The 20,782-nt window shown below is 34.9% G+C and overlaps 1 long non-coding RNA gene across 4 annotated transcripts in view; it reads left to right on the top strand.

The window, feature by feature from the left end:
* Positions 1-628: 628 nt before the first annotated feature.
* LOC308193163 overlaps positions 629-20,782 on the top strand; it is a 32,923-nt gene continuing 12,769 nt past the window's right edge. For 3 of the 4 annotated variants that reach the window (XR_013949427.1, XR_013949428.1, XR_013949429.1), the window contains exons 1-2: positions 629-825; positions 11,634-11,736. This is a non-coding gene — a long non-coding RNA (uncharacterized lncRNA). The remainder of the gene's footprint in view (positions 826-11,633; positions 11,737-20,782) is intronic. The other variant, XR_013949430.1, reaches the window with a different exon arrangement.

Genomic DNA, 20,782 nt, shown 5'->3' with positions numbered 1-20,782 from the left:
ATGATAGACAACATATAATATTCTACATTTGAACACTGTACTTATTAAAGGAAACAGATGTTTTACTACAAAATTTTCGTGGAATGTAATCATTCAATAATTCATTACAATTGTTTCTTCCTCATGGCATATTTCATATTCTATTGGAATTCTCATGGAGTATAATACACAGTCAGAAAAATCACATCATTTTAAATATATAAAAAAAATTAAGACAAGATAAAATATTTGATCACAATTTTAACAGACAAATAATAAGGATCTAACAATATATAAAGTGGGAATATTTTTACAACAAAATATCAAGAATGAAGTGATTTTAAATAATCTTTTTGTGTGTGTATTCTGATTTTACTAGAAATTGTGTCTTAGTATCATTTACTTCAAGTACTTAAAGTGGTTGTTAAATTTAGATGTTGACAAAGATTTAGAAGATCTAAGTTAAAGAGTAATCAGGTTTTTAATCTGGGTATGCTGAATCGCCTTCTGGAAGATTCCCACAATGTTAAAAAAGAGCCTCAAAATTACATAACCTGTAGTGGGTTTATGTGGCAAGGTTTTGGTAACTGGGGGGGGGGGGGGGGGGCGCTCGGGGGGGGGGGGCGCTTTTGGGGGGGGGGGGGGCGGGCATTGGGGTGGGTTCTGCGAGAAGAATCCAGAAGCTGACCCATGTTAGATAAGGGTCCTGATGCTGGCCAGAGCCCAGCCAATAAGTGATGTTGTTTTGTGCCTCTGTGAGAGCATATTTAAGAAAGGAAAAAAACCTTCTGTGGAACAGCAGCTGGGAGAGAGAGAGGAGTGAGAAACAGCCCTGAAGACCCCAAGGTCAGTGAAGAAGGAGGGGGAGAGGTGCTCCAGGCGCCAGAGCAGAAGTCCCCTGCGGCCTGTGGAGAGGCCCCTGGTGGAGCAGGCTGTCCCCCTGCAGCCCATGGGTCCCACACGGAGCAGATCTCCACGCTGCAGCCCGTGGAGGAGCCCCCGGTGGAGCAGGTGGATGTGGCCTGGAGGAGGCTGCGGCCCATGGAGAGCCCCCGCAGGAGCAGGCCCCGGGCCGGAGCTGCAGCCCGTGGAGAGGAGCCCACGCAGGAGCAGGGGGTCTGGGGGGAGCTGCCGCCCGTGGGGGACCCGTGCTGGAGCAGTTTGCTCCTGGGGGATGGACCCCGTGGTACGGAGCCATGTGGGAGCAGTTCTTGAAGGGCTGCTGCCTGTGGGCAGCCCCCGCAGGCTCAGTTCGGGCAGGATGGCATCCCGTGGGAGGGACCCCACGTGGAGCAGGGGCAGAGAGGGACCGTGAAGGAAGGGCAGGGATGAAGTACGATAGACTGACTGCAACCCCTGTTTCCCTGTTCACCTGTGCCGCTCGGGGGGGGGGGGGGGAGCATATGGAAGAGGGTGGATGGGGGAAGGCGTTTTTCATTTCTTTCGTTTCTCACTTCTTTAACTTGTTAGTGATAGCCAATAAATCTTGTTGTCTCCCTACTCTTAGCCTATTTTCCCTGTTGCGATCTCCCTGTCCTTATCTCAACCCTTGAGCCCTTTGCATTGTATTTTCTCCCCCTTCCCCTTTAAGGAGAGGGAGTGAGAGTGCAGCCATGGTGGAAATCGGCTGCCCACCTGAGTAAAACCACCACATAACCTTACCCAAAGAAGTATTCTAGTTAGTGCTAGGCACCTCACCTCACTAAGGAGGCTAGGAGCTTCATACTTACTTATTTCTTACTTATTTTATATGTCTCTATATCTGTGCAGAAAAAAATAAAAATAAAAATTAATAATAATAATAATAATAAAACAAAACCAACCAACCAACAAACCAAAAAAAAGCATGTTCAGAAACTGATTAAGACAAGCCTGAATTATGTATTATGAAGTTATCAAATCTGAAAGTGCTTCCCAATTGCTATGTGAGGGCATATCCCATTTACATTCAAATTTCATAACATGAGTTCCCAGATATACAGGAGTTTACCAGTTGTTTCTTTGCATGCCATCATTTTGTAGGCTTCTACATGGTATGTAAACCTGTAGTACACTTCAGCTGGCAATTCTGGAAGTAACCTGAATCTGTGTGAGTATAAACAGACTAGTTGGATGTGGAGTTTAAATGGGCTAGTTTGTCTCTTGTAATAGGTTGCAACCTATTTTAATTACATACATAAAAATCTGAGCTTTATTGTGCATTTACCAAAAAAAAAAAAAGGAAAAAAAAAAAAGAAAAAAGGAAAAAAAATTCCCAGATTTCACTTGAGTGAATTGAGTCCCACTGTGTTCAGGATTAATTTTTACTCCCTTATGTAGAGTAAGTCTCAGGTTTTTGTGCAGCCTTAGTGCCACAGGCCATCTCAGGGTGTGAAAGGTGCATATGTTTTTTTTCTTTTTTCTGGAACTTCAGTTCAAGGGAAACTACAGCTTCCAGATAATTCTGGCTTAGTGTTCAAAACACTGCAATTCACTTTCCTGGTTGTTTTGCATGCAGTATTTGAGACAGCAAGATCTATCATTTTAAATAAATTAACAACTAACATAAACAAGGAAAAGGAATGGAAGAAAAGCTGCATTGTCCACCACCGAATTTTATATCTTAAAAACAACAGTGACAACAAAAACGACCCTTAACACACAGTGTTTGAGGATTTAGGGATCCTAACAGGATTGACAGGATCCTAACAGGAATCAAGACAGGAATTTACCAAGGTCTTTCTAATACTTTGATAAAACACTGTGTGAGCAGTGTGTACATTTGAAAGGTGTGTGGAGGAGAGAAAAGAGTGAAAAGAGAAGAATGTGAACACAGGAACACCAGAGTTCTCATGCTGCTCAAACTGAGAAAATAACATCAATGAGAATTTGTGCCACTGAAAGCGGCAATGGCAGCTAGTAGCAGTATCAGATAACTACTTCTTGTTAAGCAATACAACAGTGGAGAGTTTGTAGATTTCTGAAATCTTTATTAGCAATGATCCTTCACAAGCAAACCACTTGCTGATAACTTTGTAGAACCTTAAATAACTTGTAAGACCAAGAATAGACTGCAGACTCAGTCAGAAGCCTTAATGAAAGCAGTTTAGATCAAAAGCAGAAGAATTTTGCTATTTCATTGTCACTGTATTTCTTTTGCTTCTGCTGCTTTCAACAAAAGTTTATGAAGTGTTTTTATTTAGGTGAGAAATGTTCAATTGTAATCTTAAGCATTCTATTCTATTCTATTCTATTCTATTCTATTCTATTCTATTCTATTCTATTCTATTCTATTCTATTCTATTCTATTCTATTCTATTCTATTCTATTCTATTCTATTCTATTCTATTCTATTCTATTCTATTCTATTCTATTCTATTCTATTCTATTCTATTCTATTCTATTCTATTCTATTCTATTCTATTCTATTCTATTCATTCCATTCCATTCCATTCCATTCCATTCCATTCCATTCCATTCCATTTGCACTTGCAGCCTAGGAAGCCAACCATATTTTGGGCTGCATCAGAAGAATAGTGGCCAGCAGGTCAAGGAAGATAACTTTATTTAGGAAAATATTGAGAAGGTAATTTTATTTTGGAAAATTAATTAGGAAAAAAAGATATCTGAACATTTGACAGCTTAACCTGGGATGTTTTCATTTTAGTTCAGATAGTGAAATGTTATTTCATCACATAGCATCAATGTTATAGATGTTGATGAAGGTCCTTAAGGAAGTACAAGAGTACAAGTTGATGAAGTTTCAAGATCATTAAATTGTGTACTAATATAGTACAGCTGACTATAAGAGCTCTAGGAGAAAATGTGCTTAATTTGAAGCCAGGAAGGAAATCAGAAGTCATATCAACATCTTGGTAACAAGGAAAACGTCCAGTGATCTCACCTGGAGTCATTGCATATTTCTACAGAAATGAAAAGAAATATTGGAAAACAAAAGTACCTTTTTAATTACTCTATCAGTATATATATATATATTTGTATTATAGTTCACAGTGTTCATATAGTTCGTGAGTTCTGAACTTTTCCCTTCTTTAATGTGTCTGCAGCACTGTTTCAGAAGGGATAGGTCCAGAAAATGTCATAGTGCCCTTCTCACATTATTTAGTTTCATATTTGTGGAAAGATTTTATAGTATTTGTGAGCTGAGATACATATGATCCATTCAAATAACAGGAAATACCTTCTCATGTTTTTGAGAGTACTGTTGAGTTGGGGGCACTTCTTAATGATTACATTAGGAGCAATAGTTGTGTTTAGTCCAGAAAACATGGTTATGATTAGAAAATGGAAATTGATACTGAAATTGATTCCTTTCACTTTGACTCATCCAGCTGTGATAACATCACTAGTGAAAGAAGGGGAATTGCACTCCCACTGCTCAGTAATTCTAGTCATGTCTCCGCTATTTGTTCTCTTGGGGCTATTTTCACCATTTCATTATGATTTGGGGAACAGAAAGTTTGTTCCTTAGCTGTTGCTTCTGCAATTGTTGCTAATCCTTCTGACTGTAAACTTCAGCTGACAGGTGAAATATTATTTTCCTGTTTCAGAAAAATTTCAAAATATAAAATTGGTATGAAAAAATCAAAATCTCTTTCATGCATTCAAAAGAGAAAAAAAAAAAAGCTCAGCTCAGCTGAGTGAATACATTTTGTTTACAGTAGATTCATGATGTTTCCACTTATTTTGACTGTTTTAAATGATCCATACAGAGCTTAACATTCAAAATGAAAAGTCGTGGTGAAGAGAAAAAACATATTTTTGTATATTTATTGACATCATTCATATTCATTTTTTAATTGAATGTTTTTTTTAAGGCATGAAATCTTCTAAAGTACATCCTTCAGGAAAAAAAGTATAAACTAGACTTTTTAAAAAATAATTTTATCGCTTTAAAGCTTGAAAAGAGATTTGCCAATTTAGTTTTAATGTTGCCTTCATTTTTTCTACTAATCTTTTTATGATGAACTGTAATCTGTATTCCAGTACTTTCTGTTACTTTTTTTCTTACTCAATCTGAGTGTAACTTCTGAAGGAAGTCAGAAATTCAAGGAGAAAGAGAAATGTTAGGAGAAACTAGGTAAACTAATTTTAAAACAGAATGGAAGGAGATTAGGGTTGCAAACAACAGAGCTTTGTGTCCTTCCTTGCAGACTCCATCAGTCATTAATGCTTCTGAGGGAGTTCAATTCAGAGTCCTACAGCTAAACAAATGGATACAGAGTGCACTTCAAAAGTTTCATTAGAAACAATTACAGCATCTAGTTAGTCTCACCAATCGACATTTTAATGCTGTATAAAAAAGCTGTACTTAATTCAACAACAACAACAACAACAAGATAGAAATGGGACAAAACTAAAATTCCTGGAAGAAAGCAGAAGTGAAACTTTTGAAAGGCTATCTTAACTGTAGAATTAGCTTTTGATCAGCTGAAGTATTTTGAAGCTATTCAGAATTACTCATAACTCCTGTGTGATTTCACCTTTTTTTTGTGTGTGTGTAATTTTCCACCCTAAATGAGGTGGAACTATATATAGTCAATAAAGAAGTGTAAAGGAGATGCAAGGTTTTAGAGATGGCAAGGTAGGTGCAGGAAACGGCTAGGTATGGGAAATGTAGCTGAACATAATGTTGGAAAGCAATTTTGATACATTCTGAGTGGTATGCCAAAACTAGTTGATATTAACGACAGATAGCTACAAAATATACAGTGTATTTATGTATGTATGGGTATACACCCATCTTCTAACTGATCTTTTTTTTTTTTTTTTTAGAGGGAACTAAAAATGATTCTATAACAGGGTTGCATGTGTGATTATGTTGTATTAATAAAGAATGAGATAGGCAACTTGAAGGCTGTCTAAGTCAAGCAATGAACTAGGCATCCCCAAATATACAAGAACAGGATGATGTCATAGGCCTTGAAAGTGCAAGGATAGGGCAATACCAGATATCCCAGACCTATAAACACTGTTAAAAAATGGCCAATTACTGTTTAATAAAGGAATGCAGCTTTGAGAATAGAGCAGAACCAACTTTATGAATAACATAGAGAGCAATGAAATGTATCCAGCCTATGTAATACTTAGATGTAATGTAAAATTTTAAGATAAAGAATAGAAAAAAAAAATATGAAAGAAGAAAGCTAACCGTTAGTAAATTTAAGAACTAAACTCAAGGACACCTAAGAGCAAAGAACAAGACCCCATCACCAAAACATTGGGATGCTTATGACTTGCCATAACAACACACTAAAAATATTAGGCATAACCTCAGGAAAGATAGTAGATACTATAACTTTATGTGTCAGTTGTAACTGTAACTTAATTTGGAAGGGCTGTAATTGGATACTTTGGACTATAAGTGTTAGTACAATTGTAAGGAGACTAATGTTAACTCTGATTAGACTGTTAAGATTTTAATTAGAAGTCTTAGTTTCAAATATAAGATGTGCATCATAAGATGTGCCCACATAAATGCATAAGGTGTTTCATCTAATTGCTCACTGTTTAATTGTAAATTGAATGGAAGAATAACTTAGGAAAAAAGAAAGAAAGAAAGAAAGAAAGATCACATTGTTAAGATTCTGATCTTTTTGCTTTGTTTTTATCTTTGCACACTTTTTAGAAATATTAAATAAAAGTGTGATTTATATATGCCACATCATGTATATGTTTCATGCTTTAAAATTTTGAATTTATTTAGGATATTACTATAGAGACAACTGTGTTTTAATTTACACAGTAGTAATGCTTAGTTTTTTCAACTGTACATCTTTTCCTCTGACACCTGATTTTGGCTAAGTGTCCTTGTTTTTAGCATGAATAGTTTGTCAGACTTTACACTAAAAACCTGAAAAAAAAATGAAAAAAAAAAGTTGGATGAAAATTCATGTGGCTTTTATAAAGACTGACTGTACAAGTAGTTGCAGGTATTTACCTTTGAGGAATTAGTTCATTATATATAATATTGGTTATAAAAATATTGTTTAGAAGGAAGTGCTCAAAGCATTCCAAGTCTTGACAGAAAAATGTTAATACTAATTTGTTAATTTGTTAACGTTTGTTAACTAAATGTTAATAGTAATAACTAATAAGATCTAAGTTGAAATACATCCGGTTCTGAGCATGAACATTTCCAGAAACATAAACTCAGACTGGAGTCTTAGAATTCATATCACCAGTATAAAGTACATTCTATAATTTATATAATATTTATATATATGAGAGAAAGAAAAGAGATCAGTGAAGATATGATTTCTCTCTATGACCACACCGGGGAAATAAAACTCAGAGATGTTCCGATCCACTGAAACATTCATCTATCTATCTCTATCTATCTATCTATCTATCTATCTATCTATCTAATTAGAATTCCATTAAAAGAGAGAGAAAGGTCCTAAACAGCTTTTTGGAAGAGTTGTTTAATGACAGTAGTCAGAAATACACAGATAATTTAATGATATAAATTGATATATTTTTGAGTTAAATAATGTGACAAAAGTTAGAGTTTGAAATCAGAGGGTTTCACCAGACCATCCATGCTAGCACCTACTCAGTTAATTTCCACTTGTAAGTCAGAGAATCACACAGAAAATTTCCCATCCATAAGAAAAAGTAAAATTATCAATGCATTATCATATTAAACATCCATTTTGACTCTAACAGAAGAATTGAATACCATCTTTTTCTGCTCCCATTGTACTGAAGCTCATGAGACCAGATCTGCTGACTCTGTTCTAGAAGAAAAAGTAGGCCAGTACAGAAGTAAGGAAAAATAAAAGGGAGATATAAAATGATAAGGTCAAGCACAGAGTAGAGACGGACAAATGCAGAGCCTTCTTAATAAGAGGAAAGACTTCAGAAGAAACTAAAATGGCATGGAAATGGTCTGGAGGATGAGCAATATATTATCGATCTATTATTATGATTTTTTATCAGCTGTTTTTTTTGGTGTTTTATTTATTTATTTATTTATTTGTTGTTGTTGTTGTTGTTCTCCTGATTCAGAAGGTTAGGAAGCTGAGCAGCATGATGCCATCTTCTTAGAGATATTCAGTTATCTTAATAATGAATATTCCAAAAGACGTATTTTGGAATAGATTTTTCTAATCTGGCTATGAAGAGTTAACATCTTTCTTGAATGTTTACTACTTTTTATTTATGTTAAATATAAAAGGTCTCTTTAGCTTTGTCTGAGATGTCTTCTGTGACCAAGTTTTACTTTTATTAGGAAACTAAATCCTTTTTGTTTGTTTGTTTGTTTGTTTTTCAATCAAACATATTTGAAACAAATATATTTTGATTTTTTGATTACAATAGTCAGAAGCACATTTTCCAAATTAAATAAATAAAAAAATAAAGCAAGTAAGTAATTCTGTGAAAAAATATTGAGTTGAAAATTCCATTCTCTTTGGAAACTTTACCATGCAACTGTGATCAACTTTATCTTGAATTGTCCGGGATTTAAGCTTCAGCCTTTAAAAATTTTTCTTAAAAGTACAAAAGTTCTTTTAGCATTCATGAGAAAATTAAGTTAATTTTGTTAAAATGAAAAAAATATTTCATCACTTTCTCCTACTAAGTGCATAAATACAAACTAAAATAATAGAAAAATAGATTAAAAAAAACATAATAAAAAGAGAAAAATACAGATTTTAAAATTAAGCTTGAATGACAACAGCAGCAGCTCTTGAGTAAGGAATGTATATTGTCTTTTATCGCTGAACTGGAGTTTCATTTGGAATTAAGGAAGTATATATCCATTAAGTAATTAAGAAAGTATATGGCTATTAAGTAATTAAGGAAGTATATGGCTATTACAAAAAGAGATATGAAGGGATTTTTTAGACACTCTCGGTCAGGATGAGCTTTGAATATATAATCAATGTAAAAAATGAAACTGAAAACTAGATACTTTCCCCTAACTAAAATACTGTTATAAATTGCTATAATCGTGTAAGATCTTATAACTGAAGATTATCTGTTACTTTTTAGTTTCTGTGTTGCAAACATACTCTGTCCATAGCAATCTCCATCTACTACCCAGTACCTCCTCAGTATTATTTAGTTTTTAACACAATAGTTGCTTATTTGAGGTCTGACTGTCTGCCATCAGAGCACTAAATATAGGTTTGTTGTTGTTGTTGTTTTATTTACTAAATGATGAGTGATATTTGTTACTATGTCAAATGGTGCATTCTTACTTCTGCCTTGAAGGATATTTATACCAATACTGAATATTTCAGTTAATTAGAAGTCATGTGAATCCATAAAATTTGAATATAATTTTACTGTAGTCCTGTTATAACCACTAATAAACGGTTTAGCTAACTATTCTGTCTGAATTTGTTTAGACTGTGTAAAGATTCACTAGAACTATGGAAGCACTATTGAATGTCTTTTAGAAAATCCACACCAAATATTGGCTGGATGAAAGTGATATGGTGATATCAATTGGTACTGTCCATGATCCCTTGCCAGCTTTCTTGTGTGGCCCCATAGAATGCATCAGTAGCGTGCAGTACCCAGGCAATATTATGTTGAACAGTTCCATCTGAAGAAAATGCAGGAAGCCACAGAACTTTGAAAGCAATAGGAAAAAAATGTTATTTAAGTACTAATAAATTTCCTTAAATGAAAGAAAGAAAGGCAGAAAGGCAGAAAGAAAGAAAGAAAAAGAAAGAAAGAAAGAAAGAAAAAATACTGATGGTTTTATGACAGTTGCTTTTTATTCATGATTAAAAAATATGATCTAGACAGCAATACTGACATGTTGATTTCAAAATTCCATCTTGTGTTGACATAAACTGAGGAAGTGAATTTGTATGACCACTGTCCAAAAGAAGTAAGGAAATAATTTCCTGGAAACATTTGAAAGAAGAACATTGGCAACTGCATGTTTGGAAATGTGGCAATAATGATTCAGCACAAGTAACTGGATATTGATGTTGCTAAGCACCCACCTGCAGGTGCAGGAATAGGTTGGCCAACATGGAGTTATTTGAATCATTTCTAAATACAATTTGGCAAAAGAAAAGATGGTATGAGGAAATCAGGATTTCTAAAGATACATATACACCATGGAAAAAAAGGCAAACAAATAAAACCAAAAAAAAGAAGAAAATAAATAAAAAATAAAAAACAACAGCAGGATACTAAGTGCCACATTATAAACTGATTTCTGTTCAAATGATAGACAGATTTTGAAAATGTTAGCATAAAGATATCTTTGACTATTAAACTGTTCTAAGATATGTATATATATTTAAGTTTTCCAAAAAAGTTCTAAACAAAACATGAGGTTTGTAATGAGACAGTATTTTTTTTTCATTTTTTTCTTCATAAAACACTAATTTGAAAGAAAATATTACTATACCATAAGAACAAAGTATTATTAATAAATTTATTCTATTTTTAAATAAATATGTATTCAAAAATATACACTGCAAACATGAAAAATGGAGGAATTATACTGAGTCCATGAAATGTCAATAATTGAAAACATTTACAAAACAACTTCTATACTAGAAACAATATTTAAAAATAAATCATGAAGTTGATGTCCTAGAAGTCAGCAAACACTATTAAGAAGCAAGTTGGTTTAAGAACTATGAGTCATAACAATAGAGCAATAACATCCTGTCAGATAATATTTCAAGTCGTGACTATACTGCTCTTCTCCAGGTCTTCCTTTCCACAGTATATTTTGCATTTCTTAGATATGTTTTGGCATGGTACTCTCAGTCACAGATTTTCCCTTCTGCTTCTGCTTTCTCTTCTCTAGTCTGGCCTTTGGCTCCACTATTGTTCTCTTGGACATGATTTTGGTCCCTTGGTCTCCCTGATCCACTTTCTTAGCCTCTTTATATCTTTCTACATTATTGGCTTTTTTTTCTTTCTTTTGTGATGTTGCACAGTTTCCCACATGGCTTTGATTAATGCACTCTTCCTTGTGTTTGCATAAGTAGGAGTAAGCTAAAGAATTCCACAAAATGTTTTTAGAAAGAACTTAAAAAGAAATGTTTTATCTCCTCAAGAACTCTTTAATTTCTGATGGATTTGGTTTTAAAATGTTGGTCCAGATTCACAGTGAAGACAAAATGTTCTCCCTGCCCCCAATCCCCAAGAGCCTGTGCTGTGTTGCACTTAAAGAATTTAACACAATGAAACACAATTGAGTTGGTTATTTATCTTGCCCTACAGAATCTCCTCTTCCAATGCCATGATGCAATCTGCTTTAACCTGTGTCTGGGCACTAATAGATTTCTACTATATGAAGACTACTGTCAGCCTGACTCCAGTAACTAACCTCTGAAAGGGTGGGAGCTATTCTTCTTTTCTCACTATGCTGCTTATTTTTCGGACTGTAGAAATTGTATCTAAGTCACAACAAAGAGGATCATTTGTCTCTAGCGTGTGTATAAAATGTTCTCTACTTCCCACATTTCTTTTCACCTTTAAGGCTTAATCTTCTAGTGTAGATTAGGTGAAATGATAATTAGCAATGAGAAAAGTTAGTACCTCTGACTGAATATATTTTCATGGAGGAAAGAGGTAGGAGAGCTAAAATAAAGTCTTCCAAATGTGTGTGTTCTTATTTATGAAATTAGCAATTGCATTATCTAATTGTAGTATATTTTTTTCTTTTTCAGGATCACAGTCAGTTGGAAAAGAGTAAAAAGATCCATCCCAGCATGAACATGGCATCTCCTCAGAGCTGAACTTTCAGAACTTCATGAGAAGAGGCACAAAAGGGTCAGTAAGACACACAAAAAGAAGTGCATCCTTGTGGAAGGAAACAGACAGTAACTTGCTAATTCGTCCCATCTGATTTGAGGCATCTAACTGATATACTTAGGAGTATAGTCAATCTTGTAAGGTTAAAAGATGGAGATATTTGAAGGAGACACCTAGATACTCTGAGAGGAAAGTTCAGATCTTAGACTAAAATGCTTTCTAGAGGGCTGTGTGTCTCCCTTTGATCAAGGAAAACAGAAATGTTAGAACCTTACCTTGGGCACCTTCCTCATTTTAAAGTTCAGTGGACTGAATATTGTTCGAAAAGTCCATGCAATCAATTGGCACACATGCAGAGGATATACTTTTGCATGCTCTTGAGCAATTCATTCAGAAATTTGGTAAATCATTTTATCATTAAAATAAATAAACAATTTTTTTTTAATCACTATTAAAAGCAGTATGCCTACCTCCAAAATCATTAGAAGAGGCAGGTTGATTCAGTATTGGGTGAAAAAGGAAAGGAGTGAGTGTCTTACACATAAGAAAATGCTTATACGTATTGAGAAAGACACAGAAGTAAGTGTGGAATGTGAATCTGGGTTTTTAGGTGCAAGAAGAGAGCATTAGAAATGATTTAATGTTTGCCATTTGTTTAAAGTATTGAAAGATAAATCAAAATGTTTATACTGAAGAAACGCTAAATAGAGATTCAGTAGTTCTAATCTGAGAGATAAGTATGTTGTGGACTAAATCTTCCATATCATCTTAAGAACTATCATGGGACACAGTTTAAAAACTTGTCCAAGGTCTTTCAAAACCTGGCTGCTGCCCAGACTTTTGAGGTGTTTTACGGACAGTGATGAATATTGTCAGCTTCTTTATATCGTTGTCTGGAAGTGATTGCTGTATTCAGAATAGATAAGGTAATTGGCACCATGCTAAAGTAAGATTAGAAAAGGCAGACCCATAGTGCTCTGGGTGATGTTGTGAGGGCAATAATTCTGAAAGAATACAAACAAACAAACAAAATAACAACAACAACAACAAGTTCATGTAAATGCAGGCTGTTTATCATTTAAGGCAGTGACAGTAAAAAACCTCCAAGTAAGCAAACACAGAATCATTGAATCATTAAAGTTGGAAAAGACCTCCAAGATCATCTGGTCCAACCTTTAACCTAGTACTGACAAGTCCACCACTAAACCATGCTACTAAGTTCAACAAGTCACAAAGGCATTTCAAGTGTAGAGGCAGTTCTCCAGAAAAAAAAAGAGAGAGACATTGTTTTCCCACCACCAAAGGACTGCTCCTGAGAAACAGTAAACAGTTTCTTTATAAGCAAGTTTTCGCTTGACATTATGTCTTTCCTCACAAGGTTCTACGATCACTTTATAGTTCCCTCATTTTGGTTTCTCAACTCTGTTCTATGCAAATCTGCTGACAAATATCTAGAATTAACCTGTATTTTTACACAGATAGGATTGCAGACATTAGACAAACTTTCCCAATGAGAGGAGAAAGTTTGTGATCTACTGGGAGAATCAGCCATGCTTATAGTACCAGTCATCCTGTTCAGATTTGGGTTGAAACATGAAGCCTGTTTCCTCAAAGGAGCTTTTTTACGCTGTTCAGACTTAATCTTTGAAGTCAGTTTCCAGTCATTGAGTGTAGAGGAGGACTGGAGCACTCCAGACAGTGTGAAAACTTCCATAATACTATTGCTCATAAACCTGAGATGAATCTTGAAAAACACATTGAGATAGATATGATATTCTTTATTAATGATTGCATTTCAGGAATGATTGTTCAGCAAAAGTGTGGAGTATGAAAGCATGTCACCAGCTTAGGTCCCAAATTAGGATGGCTGTGTTCATTTAAGTTTGTGCCTTTACTGAGAACGGTAGTCCTGAGCTTGCTTTTGTGAATCCAGTTTTGGTATCAAGGTATCACAGGATTTTAAAACTATACAAATTATCCATGAACAACAGAGCTGACTGTCTAAAGCTGTCAGGCAAATGAACTTAACAGGCAATCAGTAATTTAAAAATGGAATTTAAATCTGTAAAGTAGATAGAAATTAGAAGAAATACATATAAAAATCTACCAAGAGATTGTATCTTATGTTTAGCAATTAATGCTCAGGGAGAAAATAAATTCAGTTGTTTTTTGTTTGTTTGTTTTTGTTTTGTTTTCTTTCAGACATTACAAGTTTTATATGTATATATATTTGTATATATTGGAGTTTAATGTTTAATTAGAAAAGCAAGAAACTCCTCAAATAAATTCCTCACCAGCAGGTCCAGAGAATTGATCCTTCCCCTCTGCTGGACATTGGTGAGGCTGCACTTTTGGCGTATTGTGTCCAGTTCTGGGCTCCCCAGTACAAGAGAGAAAGAGAGACATGGACATACTGGAAAAAGTTAATGTAATGACACCGAGATGGTGAAGGGACTGGAGCCTTTCTCCTATGAGGAGAGGCTGAGAACAGAGCTGGGATTGTTCAGTCTGGAGAAGAGGAGGCTCAGGGGAATCTTATGTCTATAAATACCTGAAGGGAAGATATAATGAAGACAGAGCCATGCTCTTTTCAGCAGTGCCCAGTGGCAGGACAAGAGGCAATGGGCACAAACTGGAACACAAAAGGTTCAGTCTAAACTTCCAAAAGCACTTCCAAAAAGTGTGGGTTATGGCGCACTGGAACAGGTAGTGCAGAGAGGTTATGGAGTTTCCTTCCTTGGAGATCTTCCAAAGCCGTCCAGTTGCCCGTGGTACTGGGCAACCCGCTCTAGGTGTCCCTGCTTGATTAGAAGGTTGGACCAGATGACCTCCAAAGTTTCCTTCCAATCATAAACCTTAAATGACTGTGAAAGCTTTAGCATTTTTCCTTTTTCTATATAAAGCATGTTTGGAGGAGTAGCTCAGATAAAAGTGTACACTGTCAACATGCCTCTGGGCAGATGAATCCTATCTGAAATAACTGTTATAGAGGTCATGATAGAATGAGAAAAGATTATTAGTCAGATGTGCCAGTGGTGAGTTGTTGATAATCTAGGAAGAACTTTCTTTTTAGTGACACTGTCAGTGTGAGGAAACTGAGATTGTGTTAAGAAAAAGGAGATGTAGCTGACTAAATGCTTTTATGGACGTGTGTCATGTTGAAGTCTTTGGATTTTTTTGACGGTGGTGAAGGGGATGATGAGGACGATGCCTTTGCTTAGATATTTTGATTTAACAAACTGTGTGTTAACTAATATCAAGTGTGGTTGATATTTATTACCAATTTCAAAAATACCTCTCTTTACCCTCACTATCCAATCTGTGGTAATAAGTCAGTACATATTCAAGGTGCTTCAGAAAGTTAAAAAATGCTACCAAAATATGTTCAACAAGACATAGTACGCAGAGGGGTGAGAAAAATCATCTGTCCCTCTTCAGAGCAGGAATCAATACGTAAATCCCATCTTTGGGGATCCAGATCCTGGAATTCTGTAGAAGAATCCCAAGAAGGTGGGACTCATTCTTCTGAAGTGGAAGCTGTAGCTGATGCAGACAAATAGGTTATAAAGAAAAGATGAAAAAGAGTAACAGCAGTTATATTTTGAGCCGTGCTGCATTTTATGAGGAGACTGATGCCACAACTATAAGGTCCTTGTGGGCTTTAAAAAGGAGAATGTTTTGCTTTTGTTGTGGATATAAATAGGTTTAGAAACAGTTTAATACATTGTCCTGGTTCCAGTTAGGACAGAGTTAATTTTCCCTCATAGTAGCTGGTAGGGTGCTATGTTTTGGATTAGGATGAGAAGAGCGCTGATAACATGCTGATGTTTTAATTGTTGCAGAGCAGTGTTTACACCAGGCCAAGGACTTTTCGGCTTCTCGCTCTGTCCTGCCAGCGAGCAGGCTGGGGGTGCAGCAGGAGCTGGGAGGGGACAGACCCAGGACAGCTGACCCAAACTGGCCAAAGGGGTATTCCATACCATCTGACGTCATGCTAAACAATATATAGGGGTGGCTGGCCGGGGTGGGGGGGCCGGCTGCTCGGGGATAGGCTGGGCATCGGTCAGCGGGTGGTGAGCAATTGCATTGTGCATCACTTGTTTCTTACACATTATTATTATTAATACTATTATCATTATCACTATTATTATTATTGTTATTATTATATTCCTTATATTCCTTATATTATTATATTCCTGTCTTAATAAACTGTCTTTATCTCAACTCACCAGCTTCACTTTCCCGTTTCTCTCCCCCATCCCAGAGAGGGAGGGGGGAGGGTGAGCGAACGGCTGCGTGGTGTTTAGCTGCCAGCCAGGTTAAACCACAACATACATAGAAACAGTTTATTCCCATCAAAAGAGAAGGACTTTGTACTTATGTCAGACTAAGGAAATGTTTTTATAAAAACTGAAAACCCTCCAGAGATCAGATGCCTCAATATTTAGAAAGCAACTAAGTGAAAATTTTCAGGAATACAGGTTTGGATCTGAGCTTCTGAATTACATTAAAGTCACAGTTTTTATTATTTGTATTGTATTGTATTGTATTGTATTTTATTTTATTTTATTTTACTTTATTTTATTCCTTTTTCTTTGATTCAGTACTTGCTAATTTGCAATAATGAAATAAGTTATTCTGTCTAAAAACATCATAAATATTAAAGCATCAGCAATCACTTAAAAAAAAAAGTTCCTCTTACAGAATGAGAAATAATGAATGTACCATGAACCTATCAACTGACAAGGTGTATTGTCTTGGAATGTCTTTGACACAAACATGACTAGAAAAGGCTTTTTCCTAACTGAAAGGTTTTTATATCCTTTTTATAACTGAGACATCTGTGTTGCTAACAGGAAGAGATTCCAGAAAATACCTTTTTAATGACAATAGAATGAAAGTATTAGAACAGTGTTTAATTCTGTTGTCTCAGAAATCATAACCCTAAGGACATATGAATCAACTGTACCTCCAACAGCCTTTAACAGAGAAATGGAGAAGAATGAGTGGAAGCTTCTTAGCTTTTGTTGTTGTTTGTTTCTTTGTCCTTTTCTGAAACATGGATATAGAATTACTTGATGTGGATTATTAAAAAAAAAAAAAAAAAAGATGTTCATATCACAATATTTACTTCATTTAGGCTTGATAATACAAACCTTGCAGGCAGCCTAAAGCAGTATCTTAAATGTTAACTAAGGAAACTGAGATGAAAGCTTAAACATAAAATTTGATGGCAGAAAATGTTAGAAATGTTGCCATTGTTGAAATTTTTAGGTTGAAAGGATAAAATCATCAGAGGATCTTAAAATCACTGAACTCCTGAGACAAAAAGGGTACTTAAATTGTTTGTTATTCTTAACACCAACTAATGTTCTGGAAGGAAAGTAAAAAAGAAAAAAATATGTATATAATTAAGAAGCAAGTAAAAAGGAAAGGACTCAGCTGGACTGTAGAGCAACATAAGCAGAAAAGTGGTAATAGGTCAAGTTGATCTAGCAATAGGACAAAATTATTCTCAATTATGTCTTCACGTTTTTGGTTTATAAAATTTATCTTTAAAAATTGATATTTTTTTCATAATAAAATAAAATAAAATAGAAAAAAATAGAATAAAATAACAGAATAAAATAGAATAAAATAGAATAAAATAGAATAAAATAGAATAAAATAGAATAAAATAGAATAAAATAAAATAAAATAAAATAAAATAAATCTTCTACTTTGTCAAGTTCAGTAATAAAAATAAGCAACATGATGATCTTATAATGCAGGGAATAAGATTTGACAGGGGCTGCAGGCTCCCTGATTTGATAAAACAATAAAAAAGAATAAAATAATTTCTTGGTCACATCCATTATGAGCCTATTAGCATTTTCATTTTAAATAGTAATCTGAACTATTAAAAAACTTTACACTAGTTTTAAAAATTCTTTTCCAAAAACACTAGGAAATTAAACCTTTTAAGAAATGAGCAGTGAATACTAATTAATACTAGAGAAACTAGGCCATGAAGCAGTTTTGCTAATGACAGACAGGAAATTATTGTTATAGAAATGGCTAGAGTCTATTTTTCTGATATTAAGTCCCTATTTTAAACTCTTAAAAAAAGCTAAATACATTATATAGGTAAAAATTACCAGCAGCTGCAGAAGATCATTGAGAAAACTGAATTTGTAGAAGACAAAGGAATTTAAAGATTGTAAACATTTTTAAATGCTAATGAATTATCTTTTAAAATGCTAATGAATTAATAACTGGTAAGAAAATGTAATTAAAACAGCAAATATAAGAAAAGCTTTGGAAAATCTTAGGCCTTATCTATGTGATTTAGAGGATTTTAGACTTTAACGATTTTTAGACACTTTAACAATTAAAGAGCTTGTCATTTTAAGGTTAGACTCTTTGAGGGATTTAATTGCAACCTTTGGATTTGGATTTAGAACCTCAATCCATGGTGTTTTCAGTCAGCTGGTACTCAAACTACTTGGATATGCAAGTTCCCAGTACCATCCCTACTGCTTGTCACAAATGTCGTTTAACAGCTGAACTGCTAGGAGGCATCTGCATCTTTAAGCTCTTTCCAACTAATACTAGTTGGAGACACTACTAGTTGGAAATACTACTAATAATACTAATACTAGTTGATAGTAGCAACTGTTCTCATGAATGATCACCAAACTGGTCCGTGTGTATAACCCATTAACTATAACCTAAATCTTTCTTGTAGGCCCCCTTCAGACGCCAGAAGGCTATAGTGTATCCCCACAGCCTTCTCTTCTCCAGGCAGAACAATCCCAACTCCGTCCCCAACTCCCCAGTCCCAAATCTTATTACAAGACAATAATTTTTCCTCAGTGTTGTTAAGGCTATGTCTATCAATTAGCAATGTAGATTTCCCAGGGTGGCAGAATACATAAGAAAAGGATGTTGCATTCCTGAGGCTCAGACACCTTTGTGGATTTAGCTCTTAAAACTTTAGGGTTGTTATAATTCACTGAAATGTAGCAGACATGGTGCTTATACCCTAAGTGAATATAGCAGTGATATGGAGGTGCTCTTGTGAATACAGTGACTGTATTTATACCCAGAATAAAAGAATAAAGAAATAATTGATGGTCATAAACCACTCAGACAACAGTGTATAAAAAATTCAAAAATAAAAAGGATGACACTTAGTGAAGTGAGTAGCTTAAATGCATTTCATCCAGAGTTGCTTAATAAAGAGACGGGTCAAAATATTGAACAGACTACCAAAACGGGCAATATGGAAAGAGCTATAAATCGCTCTTGAGATGCAGAAAGAACGAACTCTGGAAAAACTTTCAGAAAGGGATAAAATGCAAGAGTGCATAGATTAATGGGATCAAAATGACAAGATAAAACTTGATAGATATTTGTTTGGTGTTGTTATAAGCTGTTCTCAAGAGTCAATTAGTTTTCCTCTGGTCATTAACCATTTTAATGTGTTTGGGTGCCATACTGGAATTTGAGATTCCCGTGGAAGATCTCAGACTGTTATTTCTATAGAAAAAAAAATAAAAAAATATATATATATACATTGCTTAGCAACATTTTCAAGTCAGAGTATCTGCATATCAACAGGGAGTTGGGCAACACAGAAAGAAAGTTTGAAATTATTTTTCTTTGTCTTTTTTTTTTTAAATATATATATAAAGAAATGATAAAGAAAAGTCAGACTTCTTGAATTCATTGTCCCTTAAAAAATAGAAACCTTGTCTTCTAACAATTATATGCAAACCGACAGGAACTGAGGGAATAAGAATTTTTATCTAACATTAGTAAAAAATCTCTGCAATTCAGGAAGGAAAGGGGTATTCCAATATGCAGATGTCTTTGATTACACTCTCATTTGCTTTTATGCCAATCAGGTTATATTTTCTTCCCCTGGAAAGATTATTTTAAACCAATTCTTCTTATTGACCATTACTGATGCTTTCAAAGACACCTGCTCCTTTTCCTTCAGATCTCCAGAGAGTTGCTCTTCCTTGTGGTAACCCTGGTCTTTCTAGAGTGGAACGGAGTAGCAGACTGTAACTTGCAGGATCGATTCCCTTTGTTGGATTTTCTGCGGTGTTTTACTATTTGGAAATAGAAGATGGGGGTCTTTCTTCCCTATAAATAACATCTATTTATTAAATGTTCAAAAGAATAAAAAGAATGGTGATAACATAAACATATTTTTTATCTTTTCAATGACCTCATATTGCTCTAAGGTAATCAAAGACTGATTCTAGTAGCAATAAATGACAAACAAATTTTACATTCCTTCATCAGCAACCCTCTCACTTCTTCTCCAAGCATTTGTTATTTTTCACCTGTTCATGCAGAACAGTCAACAGCCTATGTACTGTTTCAGAAAAGAATGTCCCTTTCCTAATGAGGGCTGCATTTCTAGCACTTGGTATTTTTATTAAAAGCCACACATATATATACACACCCATCTGAAATTCCTATTTCTAGAAAGAGTCTGGGCTGAGCAATCAAAAGTGATCTGTAATAGTTGTTTCACTGTGGGACTGAAGGATACCTGTGTCTTTGTTGTACTAAGTTGTCCTCTTTGTCCTATACCACACAATGGAAATGTGAAAATGTTAGTGTTTTCTCCTTCAGCAGCAGAAGTGTCTTGAAATCGTCTTGACATATTCAAGAACACAGTCAAACAGTGATTTTCTAAAGGATGTCTCTCCTTGTCCTATTTTGAGTTCTTTCTTTCTGATTTTTAATTTCAATGCCTTTTACTGAGACCTCCATAATATACATGGACTCTTGGTCATGGAAACATTCATTAGTTTCTTAGAAATAGGTCTAGATTGATCCGGAATGTAACCTGGAAGTGTAAATTCCTTAAGAGTAATAGTGTCTTCACAAAACAGATGGGCTTGCAAGGGACCTCTGGAGATCATCTAGTCCCTGAGCAGAGCAGGATCGGCTACTAAAGGTTGCTTTCAAAAGTCTTGTCTTTTGAGTATCTCCAAGGATGAGAGTCCACAACCTATTAGGGCAACCTGTTCTAGTGGTTGACATTCCAAACAGGAAAAAAGCT

The sequence above is a fragment of the Anser brachyrhynchus genome (genome assembly GCF_964034855.1).
Source record: "Anser brachyrhynchus genome assembly, chromosome: 3".
Lineage (NCBI taxonomy): Eukaryota > Metazoa > Chordata > Aves > Anseriformes > Anatidae > Anser > Anser brachyrhynchus.
This window is presented reverse-complemented; position numbering and strand designations above follow the sequence as displayed.